The 17,490-nt window shown below is 49.3% G+C and overlaps 2 long non-coding RNA genes across 2 annotated transcripts in view; one reads left to right on the top strand and one right to left on the bottom strand.

Annotated features, from left to right (window-relative positions):
• The window catches only part of LOC119713428 (uncharacterized), a 94,597-nt gene that overhangs the window by 46,030 nt on the left and 31,077 nt on the right, over positions 1-17,490 (top strand). The gene's annotated exons all lie outside the window — the stretch shown is intronic.
• LOC139999276 (uncharacterized) lies at positions 8,144-14,385 on the bottom strand. Its single transcript, XR_011804644.1, has 3 exons — positions 11,370-14,385; positions 10,417-10,581; positions 8,144-8,810 (listed from the first exon to the last, which is right to left on the bottom strand). It is a non-coding gene; the product is annotated as an uncharacterized lncRNA (long non-coding RNA).

The following is a 17,490-nucleotide window of genomic DNA, read 5'->3' as shown; positions in this document are numbered from 1 at the left end:
ATGTTTGTTGATGGAGGCTGAGGACGCTATGAATACGGAGCCAGAAGTTACCTTGCACGGTGAGTGCTCAGAGGGCTGCAGAGCACTGGGTAGGTCTAGGTTTAGATGCCTGGTAAAGCAGGGGTCCCAGAAGGCATCATCCCCGTGCGTGGTCACCGAGGACGCAGCTCTGGGCTATCATTACTTATTAAACCTCTGGTGATACCGCCCAGGGACCCAAATGCTGGTGTGTTCAACAAGGTGGAGGTTGAACAGGGACACTCGGCTGTCTGATCTCTCCGGTAATGGAGCCCTGGTTCACGGCTAAGGCTCCTAGGTCCACAGTAATGAATGTAATTAGTTCTAATAATGGGTGAGGTGATGCTGTCAAATGAGAGGTGGGAGGGTTCGGCTGGGTTCTTAGGGCCCCATTCTTGTTTATGCAAAGGTTGTTTTACACCCGTCTGGCAGCGCAGAGGCCTGAGAAGTTAGGAGGCTGCCCTGCGGGGCTCTGGCTGTAGCCTCCACCTCGGCTCATCCGACAGCGCTGGAGGGCATCAAATACCGAGCCCATACGGTGGACTAAAGTCTCCGTATGGTTTAAATCAGCATAACTCCTTTGCCTGCGTAGAAGCTATGCTGATCGGTGCCAGCTAAGGACTAGATCCAGGCAATAGATGGGTTTTGCCTTTAGTCTGTCTGTTAGTCAAAGTCAAGTCCTTCAGATGTCGTGTCCCATGCAGTGTTAGAGAAGGTCACGTTTCGCCTCCTCTCCACCTGGGCTGTCCCCTCTCCTCTGGATAAACAGTATTTCCCCATTGCATTCCCAGTCCCTCACGCTTCACCAGAATTAAATTCATCATTCATTTTTTATGGTTTATACATAGCAGTAATTTATGTTTTCAAATATATTGAGGTCACACTTTAGCAGAAAAAGAGTGTTTCACATTTAAATTGAAGGCATGTTCATTCCATTAAACGGAGATGTTTTGGATAATTTTAAAAGGCTAAAAGTAGTAGAAAGTAACATTAAAATAAAATTTGAGAGATGTAATTACACCTAATCGTACCATAAAATAATCAATACTGCATTACATTATTTCTGACTTCCCCAGTTATAGCCTTTTTTTGTTAAGCTTTTGAATATTGATGAGGTTAGTGGGGTCGCAGTCGACTCTCTGAGGTCTAATGGAGGTGGAATTAAGGTGATGTCCTCTCCTATTATATCTGCGTGGGGAGGTGAGCTCTATACTTTCTCAAACTGGGGAGATAACATGGCATCAGAAGCCAATACCTCGGCAACATTTCTTGAGCTGAGATTAGGCTGTCAGTAAGTGCTGACTGGGAAGCTGGCAGCGCTGTCTCCCCATCACAGACCCACTCAATTACACACGCCGGGACGCAGAGGAAATGATGTTCGCGTCAACAGAGATCATTAACAGCTGGAGACCAGCGTGTGCGAGGCGACAAGAACCAGTTCCTTCCAGTTCAGCCAGGGCTTTCTGCGCTTCCTCTGTGAGCCCGAGAAGGGGTTTTGTTGTGGCTGTTCGCTCCCCGTCTCCCCTGCCCCTTTAGTCCCTTCCCCCTCCACCTGACCCACAGCTCTCCGTTAAACCAGCAGCCCCGTGTCTGGCCTGCACAGCACTCCTCCCTACCAGGCTGTGCCCGTGGGCATGCAGGCAGCAGGGCGCTGGGCTGAGGTTCAGTGCTGATGGTGGGGCTGGGACCTCGCTTCCACCTCTGTTTGTCCCCAAAGGTACAGTCTGACCGCAGCTGCGGGGATGCCTCTGCCACCACAGAGCGCTCGGTGTGAAGGGTTTGCTTTTGTCCTGGTCAGTGCTGCCCTTCGTTTGGGATCGTAAAGCCTTCCGAGGGTTTATGTTTGGGAATTTTGGCGTAAAGAAAAAAAGTCCCCTGCTGGGAGACAGCGTTGGGTATTTTCCCTTGGTTCAGCGTGTACCCTCCTAATGCTTCCATGGCTTGCATTAGGGCAGTTTTTAGCATCTAAAGCAAGCGATGGAAGGCTGGATAGCCCAAGCTCTGCACCCAAATTTCTGGTATTGTACTGTTCTGTGCCTTCCTGCAAACGTTTGACCCTAGTTTAACCTAGGGAAAAGGGAGGAGATCTGAAGAGACATGGAGCAATAATTGTAGGATTTGTATTTTGCCTTCTGTGCCGATGTTTCTCCCTCCATACAACAAGCATAATGCTCTTTTTACTGAAGTCTGTTTTGCACAATATAGACAGGAAAAAAAAGGTTTCTTAGCTTTTGGTAAACCCTCTGAAAAAGGCAACAAAATGTCATTATTTTCCTGGGTTCTGATAATAAATATGGATGGAATTTTAAAACAGAACCAAATCTAGCAGTGCCCCTGCATTATCCATTTCACATTGCCACAGCATCCTCAGATTACAGTGCTCATAACAAAAGGAAAGATAACGAGCAGGCCCATATCATTACCATTAATAATAAAAACGATATAATGTATTTTTAAAACTTTCCTTAATGCAACACCAGCCCAGTCATCCCAACACTCGAATTATCACAACTGCCCCCAAATACGTATACAAATACATAGATAAAAGTTTCAGGACACAAAATGCAGTTCAGGTGCTGGGTGTCCCCCTCCCCACCCTCTTTCTGCACAGGTTCACTCTCTTTTTCCCCCCACCCTTCCTGCAGACCAGCTGTGCCCCAGCCCTGCAGGCTGCCCGTTAAATTATTCCCCCCTTAGACCCAGTGCAGTCTCAGGGGTCTGGCTGTATGCAGCCCCCCCACACCCCTCATCCCTGCCATGCCATTGCTGAGGTATCTTCCTGGTGCCTGTTCCCAAACTCTGCTTTCGCCATCCTCTTTTGCTCCATGCACCCCGTTTTGTTCCTGCTCTGAAAGCAGAAATCCCGGTGGTTATTTGCCCAAGAGCAAGCAGTGGCCAGCCCTGTACTGCAGACACGAGGCACCCCCCTCTTCTGATTAGGCTGAATTGCTTTCAATTGACTAATATAACAAGCTGCTGCTGCTTTTTCTTTTCTTTTTTTTTTTTTTTAAATTTGAAAATGGAAGGGACACTATTAGGAAATTTACATTTGCGAATATGATATTTAATTAGCAATATTAATAAATTAATAGAAGTAAAGAACCTTGTCGAGACTCCAGATTAATAAAACATGCTCTCGTTGAGTAAATGAGGTGAGCCAGGGATGTGATGCCCGTAGAGGATATGGGGGAAATCTCACTCCCTAAATACCCCTTAAAAAAGGATGAGGGGCAATAAGGAGTTGGGGCAAAGCTTTCTCTGTCTTCTAGCACCCCTCACGGTTACATGCTAGCCCTTTCCCCGTCATGCCACAATACTTATATATGAAATTAAGCGCAGCTTTTCTGCCTGCATTCAGCCTTGCCCTGCCAGGAAGCTGAATGAGTCAGTGGCAGGGAGTGGAGGAGAACCAGAGCTTGCGGGTGGAAGGTAACAGAACGGACAGTGACAGGGTAAATGCTTGGAAATGTTTGCTCAGATCCATTAGAAAGCAATAAAAGAGACTTCTAATATTTTCTGATCTGATCCCCTGCCTACCCTGCTGCACGGGCTCTCACTTAGCGATGGCTGCATCCAGCCTGGTCTCTGCAGACCAAGACGTGAGGAGCTTTGCCCTGGAGGGATGCTCGGTGCAGATGGAGCAGAGCCACGCAGGAGGCGACATCTCAACGCAGGCTCAAGGAGGGGAAGTGGCACAGCACGGGCTGGGCTGAGAAGAACGACTGCGTTAGGCAGAGGTCTGGCACGGCAGGAGAGAAACGGCCACAAGGTTCACGGGGGTCGGGCTCAGCGAGGTGTCCCAGTCTCAGCGTGCATCTGTCTTGGGGGCTCACCCAAGCTGGAGCCCAGTCCTCTGCTGCTCACTGAGCCACCCGTCTGCAAGGCTCCCCAGCAGAGGCTTCAATTTAGGCATCCCCTAACTATTGATCGGAGCTGTGGCCGGTCTTTCTGTAACCTCAGCTGTCCTGGAAAAACCTCTCTGCTGCATCCAGCAGGGCAGTGAACACAAACGAGGGTGGTGCTGGCCTTCCTTCCCCACTACCCTTATGCTGGTGCTGCAGGCACTGCTGCAGGGGAGGCAGCGGCATCAGGACCCCGGGGATGGGTCAGGCAGGAGGCTGCAGTGCCAGGTGACTTCAGTGCCTCTCTGTCACGGTAAGTCTGGGACAGAAAGGGGAGAACACAGCTCTCCATAACCTCTTGATATGTGTCAGGAAGCCTTTGCAGTGTGATGGCAGTGAATCATGAAGTGCACAGAGGTACCATAGCTGGTGAAATATTCCTGCGTCTGTCTGCAATGGGGGCAGCCTCTTTCCTTGATCCCTGGCTCAGCCGGGAGAGCAAAGGAGAAGCTGGCCCCTCGGGAACGCAGCTAGCAGTCAAAGCACAGCTCTCCTAGGGCCCGTGTGACATTCACACACATCACTGTGAAGTCACGCTCTCCTGCAGAGCATGGGAGAGGTGATTATTTATTAATGTACCGAGCACTGTCCCCATGCATCACTCTGCCTGTGCTGCAGCCTCGGCAGCGAGGCGCGGGGACACCACAGGGCTGGGGCCCTTTGCACACCAGGGGAAGGCACTGCAGGGACCCCATGGAACAGCAGTGGTGCTGGAGGGAGGAAGGCAACCACGTGAATTGTCTGGCATGGTGCTGGGTTTTGTTTTGTTTTCTGCACGTTCAGCTCTCGTGGATCAACATCAGACCCCAGAGCAGCCAGCTTGGTGCTCCACGAGCCTGCCCTAGGAGCCCAGCTTCTTTTCTGCTCTGTCGTTAATATTAGTGTGGAAATCTTCCTGTTCCCTCCAACTGTTGGGGATATTGGCATGTCTGGGCCATTCATGGTTCATCCTGCGCTGTCATTCCTCCCTTTTGTGCCAAGTGTGTGGAAAACTCTCCCAGTTTTCCTTAACTCAATGAGGAGTCTGAACTCCAGGGGAAGCACTTTTCTTTGGGAAGGAGGACAGGCAGGACACGAGCAGTCTTCTAAAAGTTGAACACAGAAGGACAATGAGAGGGACACGAGTACTCTTCCTGATCCCCTGGTGTCTCAGCTGCTCTGCTCCCTTCCCCAGGGACAGCTTGTCCCTACTACAGGGTTTGTCTTACGCTCCTGCCGCCGACACCTCCACTCCTTGTGGGAAAGTTAGCTGCTGGAATGGCATGTGCACGGGCCTCCTGGGAGAGGTGGAGCTCCAGGAGCAATTAGGAAATGGCAGAGGCACTTGTGGACTCTGGCTCGCGGTGCCACTCTTGGCGTAGCGAGCGCAGGGTAGGTGTGGCAGAAGAAAAAGGAGAAAAGTTGGCTTGGGCGGGGTGCAGGGAGTAGGGCCGGGTGAGGAAGGCGTGAGCTCAGAGGCGCAGGCAGGAATGGAGCTCGGCGGCATGTGGATGTGAAATATGCATTGGGATCACGTTGGGATAAAGGAGAAGCCCCAGTGTAGGCAGTCATTAATCTGGGAGATGTGGGCCACGATGAGGCGTTGCGAAGCTTAGCCCGGAGGTGGGGCTGCCTTTGATGGCAGCGAGCGCATCCGCGGGCTCTGGGGCCGTGCCTGGAGCGAGGGCGGGCGGCTCCTGCCTCCCCCGGGCACTCCCTGGCACCACGGCCGCCTTGCCCAGGGTCTGCAGGGGGCTGTGGGCACGAGGGCAGCGCCGCCGAGAGCTTAGACTGACGTTTCTTTGGGGATAGAGGCTGCTGGGGGCTCCCAGGTTGCAGGGTAGCAGCCCTTGGGTCTCGAGCTACAGAAGCCCAAGGCTTTTGTTCCCAGTCCCAGGGGTCTCCCCTCCTCCCAGCTCTGTTACAAGGCACTAGGAAAACACCATAGCAAATTCGACGGAGCTGGGCTGGCTCTTGGTGCTCGGAGCCTGTTTCAGGGCCTGGCGAGCATCCTGAGAAAGAAATCCCGAGCCGTGCACTCTGCCCCAGGCGCTGGTGCTTATCACCCCTGTGTGGGCCTGACGCAGCCCAGGAGCTGGCAGCAGCCTGGGAGCTCCCACAGCTCTGCCCCGCATCGCCTCCTGACCTGCTCGTCCTGTCCTGGCTCTGTCTTTAGCTCAGGCTGCCAGACGGCTGCTGGCTTACAGGAGAGCACAGGCCACTCCGAAACCATTTCTTCCTCCGTCACCTGGGCCTGAGGTCGCTCACGTGAAAGCCTGGGATCAGAAGCTTTCTGCCGCGCTCCGGTTCAACCCCCTGCCACCAGTGCCAGGCACCCGGGGCAAGCCCCAAGGGGTGTCTGCGTCCCTCCTGGCCCCGTAAATGACAAGGGAGGAACTTGCAGGCCCAGGAGAGGTGGGGAGGGGGCATTGTGCAGAGCTGAAGGACCGGGGGGACAGTGGGCACATCCCTGAGCCTGACCCTTGAGGACACGGTGCTCAGAGGGGTGTCGTGGTGCCCTGTGGGTGCTGTGCAGCCTGCCTCCAAGCCCTGTGCTCCTGCTGCTGTGCCACTGCTCGAGGCTCACAGCACGGGGACCTAAAACCTCTCCGAGTGTCCTCCTGGGGGTGCAGCCCTTCTGGGGGGCTTCTTGGTGTCCTTGTGCATCGCGCTGGGGTGCGGGGGGCAACAGGGGAAGCGTCACTGTAACCCCGGCCCTTCCTGCACTGCTGCCTGCCCCGAGCAGGGGTTTGCGGGGTGGCAGGGGCAGCCAGCTGCAGGGAATTAACGCCTCGTGCTCAGGACACGATCCAAAACCCCAAATCCTCCAGTAAAAGTCAGTCTGGGGATGGTGCATTTGGGGGGAAAGAGGTGAGCCCGGTGGGGCTCCTGCGACGTGGAGGTTTCTCTGTGCCACTTCTGCACCGCACCCTGCAGCTCCCAGGGACACGGCAGACACCTCCCGCACCCCGTGCTCCGAGAAACGCCTTCCCCTGAGATCCCTTTGGGGCAGCCCCTTCCTTTTTTCCTTCCTTCCTCCCTTCCTTCCTTCCCCCTGTCCCCTCGGTGTCCGGGCGCTGTGCAGCAGGGGGCGCCCGGGGCACGCCGGAGCGGCTCGGCACGGCCGGGCTCGGCTTGGCACGGCCCGGCACGGCTGGGCTGGGAGCCGCAGCCCGGCAGGCAGAAGCCGGCCCAAATTTTGGCAGCTCGGCCGGCCCGAGAGCGGCCCGGCGAGGCGTTTGCGGCTGCAGGTACCGCCGGCTGCTCCTGCCCACGAGGGCTGAGCGCAGCCCGGTTATATAAAGTTTAATTAGAATACTTGGCTCTCGCGAAACGCTTTCTATCTGGAGATCTCAAAGTGCTTTCTAAGCATTAAACAAGCCTCGCAATGCCCTCTCCTGTCTTCATGTGGGAGGGTTTGCTACACCCTTTTTTTTTTATTATTATTTATTTGAAATGCTGTCAGGAGAAACTGAGGTGCGGAGATGGGAAACGACTTGCCTGGGATCAGCCAGCAGGTCAGTGGCAGAGCTGGATGCACGACTGAGAAGTCTCCTTGATTCGTTCCTGGCTTTAATTCCTCGGAGTGCTGCCTTCCTCTGGGAGCAGCTGTGCCCTGAACCCACCGGGTTTGGGATCTGAGTGGCCCTGTGCTGATCCCCAGGGAAATGCCTCGACAGCCTGCTCTGCTCCCAGCAGGGTTTTTTTTTTCGGGGGCTATTCCCCCATCCCTGCCCGGAAAGTTGTGGCCTGAGCCTGCCCACGGTGGCTTTTCTCTGTTTAATCTCATGGACTGCTGGCAGGAAGGAGCGGGGCCTCGGCTCAAGGTCTCGCTATCAGAGGCTGGGGAGCCAATTTGGCTGCAGTGCCTCTGTACCTCAGAAGGGACCATTCCCTGGCATCTCCTTCTCCTTCCCCATCCCCCTGCATGAAAGGTCAAGGAAATGAATGGGACAGCGCGATGTGCGAGCCTGTAAATATTTAGCAAGCCGCTCGCTTTTACATTGCAGATTTTGCTCCGTGGGCATGGCCGTTAATATCAGTGAGACATTAGCTCCGAAAAGCGCCCGTCACACTGTTAACACTGAAAGTGCTCCGTCAAAGCGCCTCACCATGAATTACGGGACTCGAGCTTTCTTTATTAGCCCGGAGTTTGTACAGCAGAAACATCAACCTCAGACCCGCGGCGGCGGGAGAGAAGCCCTGGGAGGAAATGAAAAGGAAAGAGCTTTACCTGCAGAAGGGTAATGCCCTGCCAAGGGCTGGGACGGGGAGCAAGCTCTGCTTCCACGCGGAGAGCTCACCTCGAGAGACTCCTAAAAGTAGCCCTGATCTGTGCCACCTTTATCAGAAGCCACGTTATGAGCAGGATGATTTGGGGGGGCGGGGACGGCCGTTCCCTTGGCTCTGTCGCTGTGGCTGCGGAGATTTTTTTTGTCTCGGGGTAGGGGTGGTGAGGTTTTGGTGCTAGGGGAACCTCTCGGCCCCAGCCCCCCGACTGCAGCCGCTCTGCGGTTTCGTGTTGGGCTCAGGGTCACAATTTGACTCAGATTTCGTTTCATTTGCACAAAGACTCATTGACGCCCGGGCCTAATGAACATCAATATTCTTAATGACAAGGAAAAGATCTGTTTTATGGGACTCCAGACAGGCAGCGTCTCCGTGCTCCTTCTGCAGAATCGCAGGAAAATAGCCCCAATCTGCACACATTTGGGTTTCCACCGTTACAAAGTTCGAGCCCCCAACCTCAGAGGAAGCTCCTCAGATAAGAGCATCTTTCTTGGAAACCTCTGTCAAAGTTTTGCAGAATTAACTGCTGCGCTGTCTTCTCAGCCTGTCTTCTGTGTTTCCAATAAGCAATCCAATTACACACATTCTTTCTTTAGAGTTGTGATGATACTGTTGGTTTTCCTGCCAAAAGATTCATAAAAACACGATGGGAGTTTTTGTTGTTTTCTGATTTTTTTTTCTTTTATTTTCCCAAAACTAAAAATTCAAAGGGAAGTATTATGAAAAAAAAATAATAATTGCTGCAACTGAAACACAAGATTGAATGGGCTGCGTTTGTCAGCTTCACTTGCACTTCTGTTTTGTTTTGGGGGGTTAGGTTATGTTTTTTTTTTCCATATAATTTTGCATTTCTACCCTCAGCCTTTTGCATCTTTGGCTACCAGATGTGTCCCACATTGAAGAATTATTTCTCCTCCCTAGAGTGAAATAAATGCAATCAATATGAGTATTGCTCTCAGGGCCTTGAAATATTACATTAATGTTCCATGTGGTGACATTTTAGCTGGAATTTTCAAATACATTATGATGGTTCAAATTAATATTTATCAGATCAGCTTTTATATTTTGCAAAAGAGAGAGAGGGAGAGAGAGAGAGTAAGCATTATTAAAATACAAAATGCAGATGAATTCCAAAATCGATGGTCCATTTTACCAGCACTTTCAAGGGGCTGTGTTTTGCTTTCTGGTTTTGTTTTTAAATTTATTAGTTTTACAGGCAAATCTATTTATCTTCCTTCATTTATTTTTTTTTTCACCCGTTCAGGGTTTTTCAGTTGTTTCTTTCTTTCACTCTTCTTTATTATCCCAAAATGTAAATTATGACGTTAGCTAGGTTTTTTCTTTTTTTTTTTTTTTTCTTTTCAGTGATTAAATCTGCTACATGACATCTTTGTCCTTTCTATAAATTAAATCATCTTTGCTTTCCACCTTTAGCCACTGCCAGCAGCAATACTCTGATTGCCAGCAATAAAAGTCCTCACTTTACGGTCTTTATTTCCTACACAAAGCAAACCCCCCCTCCTTCTTTCCCCTGTGCTCGTGGTGCTTTTTTTTTCCCCCCTTTTTTCGCCAAGGGGGTGGTGGGACTAACTCCTGTTTTCAATGTTTCTCCATAAACAAGGAATTTGCAGAGAGAGATTGTAGAGGAAAAAAAAAAAATCTAAACCACATTCCACTTTATTTCAGTCATTCCTAAACAGATTGTTCTATGAGGTGGAAAATCCAGGCAGATTAATGGTGTCATTTGTTTTGCTTTTTTATATTTCTGTCTCCCCCCCACCCCCCAGCCCCCTTCCCACCACTTTGGTTTGGTGAAAATGTTTGAAAAGTACCTTTTCTAGACTAAATACAGCTTTAAAGATTTGTGGATTATCAGCTGAATTTATTTGGTTGAAACAATGCTGCTTGCAGAATAACCCTCTTTTCCCCCCACATGGAAAATTGTAGGAACTGTCTAGGATCTTACAACATTTCCTTAAAAGCTTTTGCAATTCCTAGCGGAGAATTTTTGGAAGGGTTAATATTCCGGTTCAGAACTGAACACTACTTCCAAACTTTTCCCACTTCCCAGCTTTTTTTTCCCCCGTCTCTGAAATACTTTTGCTGTAAGAACATCTCGTTGTTTGTGGCGTACAGACAGCCACAGGACAGAAACACACAGGTACGTGTGTGCACACGTGTGTACATATTTATATGGATATATAAAAACCTCTTTATGTATGCTTACATACACACTCGCGTGCTCTCCCTTGCTGTCTCTGGGTGTATAGATGTACATACTCCAGGCTGCCCTTCCTATTTTCCTTCAATGCTGATCTGGGCAAAAGAACGACAGGAAACTTAAAAAAGAAAAGGAGGAGGAATCGATTGTTCGACCCGCACTTGAACTCTCCTGAAAGAGATAAAGCAGAATTTTCAATAGGTCCCCTGCCCTTTTCACCAGGAGGGAAAGAGGAGAAGAAAAACAAGAGATATTTATATGACAGCAGCTGCTGAAAATAGCATTTCAGAGCAATAAAAAAAAAAGGCAAAAGAGATTCAATGGTAAAAAAAAAAAAAAAGAAAACACAACAACAGAGAAACTCTTTTTCTTGTGCTCCCCAACAGGCGCATGAGCGGCTCGTCCTGGAAATGCATGCATGCCTCCTATAGATCTGTTTGAAATTATAGTTGTCATTGAGAGTGAATTTATGCTTCTATTGATCTGCAAAAGGAAAATATTAAATGGTTTGGTTTTGATCTTTAGCTGACCTCGGGGTCAAGGGTAGCCTAAGATTAGTATTCATAGAATTCATCAACAAATTGTAGTCTGCATCTACTTTATGCAAACATAGGGAAAACACTGAAAGATAAATACAAAGCAAAATGACAAACAATTTCACCACCACCCACCCCATCAAAAAATCAGCCCTCTGACAATAAAAACAAGGAGATACATACATGCACAAACCCAGGTAATTGCACACAACACAGACGGGGGAAACAGCAAGAAAATACAGAGAGAAGCACACAGACAGAGGCAGTGAATTACACACACGGGAAAAGACGCACGACTCAGAACAAATATCAATGCACAACTATACTGAGACATGCCTGCGTGAACGCTCCAGCGTGAGTGCAAGGGAACATCTGAAGAGCAAGACGAATATCAAAAGGACACTTTTATACAGACGTACCTACCCAGAAAAAAAAGATGCACTTCGGTAGTGGAAAAGAAAGGAAAAGGATATGTTCACAGAATCTCACACAAAGCCAAAAAAAAAAAAAAAAGAGCAAGCAGAAATACAGTTAAACAGGTGCACATACTGATATATGCTGACAAACAGTGATACACAGTTGTAAAAATGTGATGACACACACACAAATGCAGACACTTCTGGTCCGAGGCATTGTGGACTTCCCTTGTCCTTAGTAAGCGTGACACAAAGTTAGAGAAACAAAGCAGAGAGAAACGTGCTCAGGTGGGAGTGAAACGTGCTTGTGAAAGTCCCCCACCAGGTCAGCCCAGTTGTTCAGAAATTCAGGGCCGAATGCTCAGAAGAACAGCGAGGCAATTTCACTTCCTGACGGACGTTCCCCATTCCTGTTTACGTAGTCATCCCAGACACAGAGGAAAGCATCTGTGACTGTGTGGACAAAGCCAAAACTGCCCAGAAACTCACTTGGGCACCCTGAGAAAATCGAGTACAAGAAACCTGGTGCTTGCCAGGGAGACCCAGCAAATAGCCGAACAGGTGAGCAGGGTGGAAGATGGATTCTTAGCTGTGGTTCCAGAACTACATCCCCTTGTTCCCTGGCAGCCGCACTTTGCACCAAGTCTCTGCTTCTGTGTTCTCATTGCCACTGAATACGTGCCAGAAGGCATGGAGCACTTGTAAATGGGCAAAAATGTGTGACAAGGAACAAAAACGTTGATGCTTATTGTTATAGTCAGTTTTCTGCCAAATTCAGCTTTTTTGACTAAAGCAAATATTGTTGAAAATATTATTTTCTTTAATTTCCTTTTTGTGTGCAAAATAACAAATCCAGCATTTGCTGAGAATATAGCCATCTTTCACTTTGTTTATTTTCCCTGCTGTAATTAAGATGCATATTTTCATATAAAAGCCTCAATCGGCTCTGAGGCCTGCCATGCTTTGTACCAGGTACTCGCATTGCTAGAAGCAGCCCTCGTCCTGAAGAGCTTGCAGTGCAGGCAGGGAAGCAGAAGAAGGAAGCGGGAGCATCTCTGACTTAGCAGCGAGGCCCTGAGGAAGTGGCGTGTCCAGGCTAGCCGTGGAGGCTTGGCAGAGGTAGGACTTGGAGCTCCATCCCCTGATCCACAGCCCGTTGCTTTGGGAATGAGATCATCCTCCTCGCTTGATTTTAATACACCTCGGCATGGACTACTAGTCATGTAGTATTTGGGTGATCCAGTTACCTAATGGGAGCAGTACTGAATGTGAACAGTTTTTGAGCTCAGCTTGTGGATAGGCAGGGCTAATTGGAATATATTAACATAGCCGAGCCATGAGAGCCCAGCTCTGACCTCGCTCATCTGGCCTAGGAGCACGTTTGCTGCTGCAGCTTATAGCCCATCCTGGAAGGAACTGCACTCTATCACGGGATTTCTGACACTGAGTAGTGTGTGTTGCTGGAGATGGGTTCTGTAAGTCGCTCATCTTCCATTGTCTGGGCCCCTGAAGTCAAGGAAAGTGAGGAGAGTGTGCGCTGTGCAGCCTGGCCCTTCCTTAAGGCCAGATCTCCCTACAGCACAGAACCAGTGCTCACCATGCCAGTAGGATGTTCTTCGTTATAGCTGCAGGGCAGAGCTGGCCCCTTGCACGGTCTGTTCATCGCGTTCCATCTTCTCAAGGTGATCAGGAAACTATACGGTGTAATGGAAGCACGTCCCAAAATCCTCCTCATGGTGGGAAAAGCCTTGTGTACAGATTAGGCATTCAAAAATACTGCACCCCTTCCTGACACAACCCCACTGGCATTAAACTTGAATGAGGTACTGGCTGCTTTGGGGCTGTGGACAGAGGAAATGCAGCTCGGAGAGCAGAAAAGAAGATGAACACATTTTCCCCATTTGCTCAGTGCCCAGCAGTTTTAGGTTGTATTCTACTAGTAGCTTTTATTCATCGACTCTACTGAAATACATTTATATACTGGGCAGCTGCTTCTTCCCAGGCTGTGTCAGAGTATGGATTCAATGATGTTTTCATCCTTTTGGCAGAGGTAGGGGAAAGGGTGTGAAGGAGTCAGGGAAGAAGCAAGGTGCAGAGGTGGAGGCAGCAGGAGAAACTGCTGTTGTCGTTTCTGTTTCATTGTTTACTGTCTATGACTTTGTACAGCTTTTAACTCCGCCGTTTGGCAAGAAAGCAGCTGGCACCACTTGCCTTCTTTGGAGTGCGTGTGCTGCCCAGAGAAAGAGCCCGGGTTAGCTAATGGGAGAGATGGGATCTCCTCCCAGCGAGAACGTGGGCTGGAGCCTCAGACAGCGGTGAAAACCTCCCAGATCTGACCTCTCCCTCTCCCTTGGATCTCTCATCCATTTCCAATCTGCTCCTTTTCTTTTTGTGCTGGTTTACTTCAAACAAGCTCCTGTATCTTTGTTCCTCTTTAAAATACCATACAGCCATCTCCCTCCCCGTCTTCCCTTCTGCCACCCATGGAGAGGCCGGTAGCTCCCTCTGCTCCCCGCATTAATGCTGAACCAGTTTCCCCAGCTCGTGCTGCTGGCAGTGCTCCTCGAATGGCGTTGAAAACCAGGTCCCTCCCATTTGTCATTGTTAGCTTTCCGTAGCACTTTCTCCCCGTGTAACAACTCAAACCTGGGTATATTGACTGAGTCCTAAATGGCTGATGGCCAAAAATTCTAGGCAATTTCAGTGGGACCTGATACTCTTCATTTCTGGTCATAACTTGATCATATAATTTGGCTGTGTACTCTTAAAGAGCTGCTGTGGCTGGTGAAGTCATTCTTATATCCATAACAGTTTGTAAAGCACTTAAGGGTACCTTTGGATGAAAAGCACTAAATAAACGTTGAGCGAGATGATGTTATTTATCCGTGTAATCACCTGTCACTTCCACCCAATTTTTGTTCCTCCCTGTCCCATCCAATCGGCCATATTATATGCTCATGCATATGGTCATGCGCTCATCAATCCACCTTTATCCATATGCACAGACACTCAAGTGTTATGAGAGCTACACGGAAAGACAGATGCATGCATCTAATCCTTCCCTGCTCATCTGTCCTCATCCAGCTCATACAGACACAGAGCAACATTTTTTAAGCACTTAAGTGACTTAGGATCCTAAGGTTCATTTTTGAGAGGCTTAGGAGTTTAAATGCTCCTGGAAGTCGGCGAGATGTGTTCTCTAGATTACAATTCCTCAAGTCCATAAGTGTCAGATTTTCAAAGTGCTCTCTTTATCTAAAGATTCTGATAGGCACCTCGTAGATTATCAAAACTGTTTAAGATAGGCACGTAAATCCATCCGATTTTAATGTAGCCTGCCTTGAAAATTTTAAGACCCCTCTGGGCACTTATCTTTCAAAGGCATCTAAATCCTTCTGAAAAATTGGTACCAAGAGCCCCTGAGATCCTTTCAAAACCAGTCCTTAAGTTACTTGCCCATAGTGAAACATCAGAAGAGTGACTGCTACCTTTGGTAAATCCGTACTTTAAAGATGGGAGTTACAAAACAAGGCTGTCTTTACCTTGGTATCTGAATTAGTGAATGAAATCTGGTGTTTGGTGAGCCCACGGCCACGTAAAGATGTCAGGAGAACCCCTTGTCAGCTTGGGCAGCAGCACCGGCCCTGTGCTGATCCCACCCATGCCCGTGCTCCCTCATTGAGGGACTTCATTGCCAAGAGGCAGGGGGACATCTGTGGATTTGACCATCCAAACCCCCTGGTTGGTGACATTTCTAGGTGGGATGCTGGTTGGTGGTGGCCAGGGAGAAGGTTTGTGGGGAGGGGCTGCTGGCTCTGCTGTTGGGACAGCCTCACCGTGTGCAGCGGACACTCACTCGTGCCGGTTCTAGCGTCCCATCGCTTTAGACAGGGATCTGCAGAAAAATCCCATCAACCAACCAAACTTTCCAGGAAAGAAAGCGAAGCAGAAAATCCTGCCCCTCTTATAAATTATGCCCAAGTAGGCTGAGCTGGCAAGCACGCCTCCAAGTGTGAAGTTCTTTCCATTTTATGGCTACGAGTTCCCAAGAGCCCATCTTCTTTCTTAGGGTGTTTTTTTTTTTTCCTCTTGAAGCTTTTTTTTCACCAGGGTTGGAGGGCAGATACTGTGTACATGATTTGGCTGCTAGGGGCAGGAATCTGTCAGCAGAAAAAAGGCCGTCAGCAAGAGAAAGTGAGCTGCAAATTGTCCATTTCTAAACTGCTCGTTCATCTGACACTTGCAAACTCAGAAGCCACCTGTTCAGCCATCAGTCACCAAGTGAAAATGAAGCTTTCCTTAAACCAAGATTCTGACATATACAGAAAACTAAAAAGAGAAAAAAGAAAAGAAAAGGAAATTCTTTTAAATTAGCTCTGCTGTGAAATGGGAATAGAAACTAAACCTAAAACCCAAGCGAAGGTTTTTATTTCCCCTTCTCTCCAAGCTGTAATCTAAGTGCTTTTTCGAACAGCAACACAAACAAACAAACAGAAAAATCCAGCACCTTGCACGCAACATTTCTGCAGAAATCCAGGAGTGTTTCTGAAGACAGAAGTCGCCACCTCCCCGCCGCCCCCCAAATAGTGGCAGATTTTTGGGGTGTGACTGCCTCCTTGCCAAAAGAGCCCTCCGCGTGCTAACAAGTGGTGCAGCCCTTTGAAGTTGCGAAACTAAAGAGTGGATTAGCTGTGATACCAAGTGCCGAGTAGGCTTTCCCCTTTCCATGCAAGGTCAAATTAAGACTGGACCAGCCAGGGACCCAAAAGTAGCCCGCACTAAGCAGCTGATTATTTTTTGCCCTCTTCGGGCGCAATGCATTCGCCTCTCTGAAGGAGAATTTCAGGGTAGCAGCCAGCAGGGTAGGCTCTTACGTGCGAGGTTTTTCTGGCTGACCACAGAGCACATAGCCGATGCGCCTGATCAAATAGCTTGTTAATTTCATCATTTCAGACTTTTATGGTTTTTCCAGTTGCTGCTGCTTTTATAAACAAGCATTTCGGTGACCTTCCCCTCCGGACATCAGCGCATTCAGCTCTGCAAGAATCCCAAGCTCTGAAAGTTTATAAATAAGCCTTCTATCAAGTTCCACAACAGGTGTGACCTCCCCCCCTGTCCTAAAACTGAACAGTTTCAACAAGCAAATAAAGGCTGCACAGTCCTGTCTTAAAGGGGAAGCACTCTGGAAAGTAGTATATAGGCCCTGGTACACCCCACGGAGCCTGGCCCATCTGCGAGGAGGGATCGGGTGGCCGTAGCCTGGGGACTCCTGTCTCTTTTAGGTGGCCTGGGTAAGCCAGGGTAAGAGGCACAGAGTGGAAGGTTCTCCCCGTGACCTCCATCAGCATGACATTCCCGGGCTGGCCCACGCACTGACCCCGGAACTGATTCTGGTAGGTGCTGAGCGCTGCGGCTGCCTGCCTGGCAGGAGGTTTAGGAGGCTCCTGCCACCAGCAGGAGATGCCCAGCCAAAGCCTCTTCGCTCCTGGTGGGGGTCTTGCCACCGTGTCCAGGGCTGGTTGGCAGCACTGAGCAGAGGAGGAAGGGTCAGGTCTTGTTGTGAACTGAGAAGCAGACAGTCTCAGACTGGGGTGAATTTGCTTAAAATGAGACTGTTCCCCTTATTTCTGGTGTGTTGCATGCATTGGACCTACTGCTTTTCTGCTTTCTTCAAAATATTGGAGGGAGGCCGGCCTCTTGAAGAGAGGAAAGTCATCCGAGAGACCAATTTCTTTCTGTGGGTGAGCACCTCCAAAGCTGAGGTGAAGACAAAGATGGGGCTTCCATCTGTGTCCGAGGGTCTTACCAGTGTCACCCCCTCCATTTAGCTGCGATACGATCTGAGTAGAAATTGTGAACTAGGGTCAAGAGGCATTCACTTACAGGAAATATTTTTTTCTCTCTCTCTGTTCATTGCAACTGGATGGTGTTGTCTGTTTATGAAAGTTCGAAAAGAACCCAGATGAGTTGAAGTGCCTAAGAGAGCTTTTGGTGTGACAGGCATATGGAATCCCAGCACGGCGCTCAGTGGAAAGATGCTGGGAAGTCTTTGAGGCTGCAGAACATAGGGGGCACTTTGGCTCCAGTATAATCCACTATAACTGGATCTTAGTATCGTTGTAAAAGAG

Source organism: Anas platyrhynchos, chromosome 22 (genome assembly GCF_047663525.1).
Source record: "Anas platyrhynchos isolate ZD024472 breed Pekin duck chromosome 22, IASCAAS_PekinDuck_T2T, whole genome shotgun sequence".
NCBI classification, from domain to species: Eukaryota; Metazoa; Chordata; class Aves; order Anseriformes; family Anatidae; genus Anas; species Anas platyrhynchos.
The sequence above is the reverse complement of the archived record's forward strand: the minus strand, read 5'-3'. Positions and strand labels throughout refer to the sequence as shown.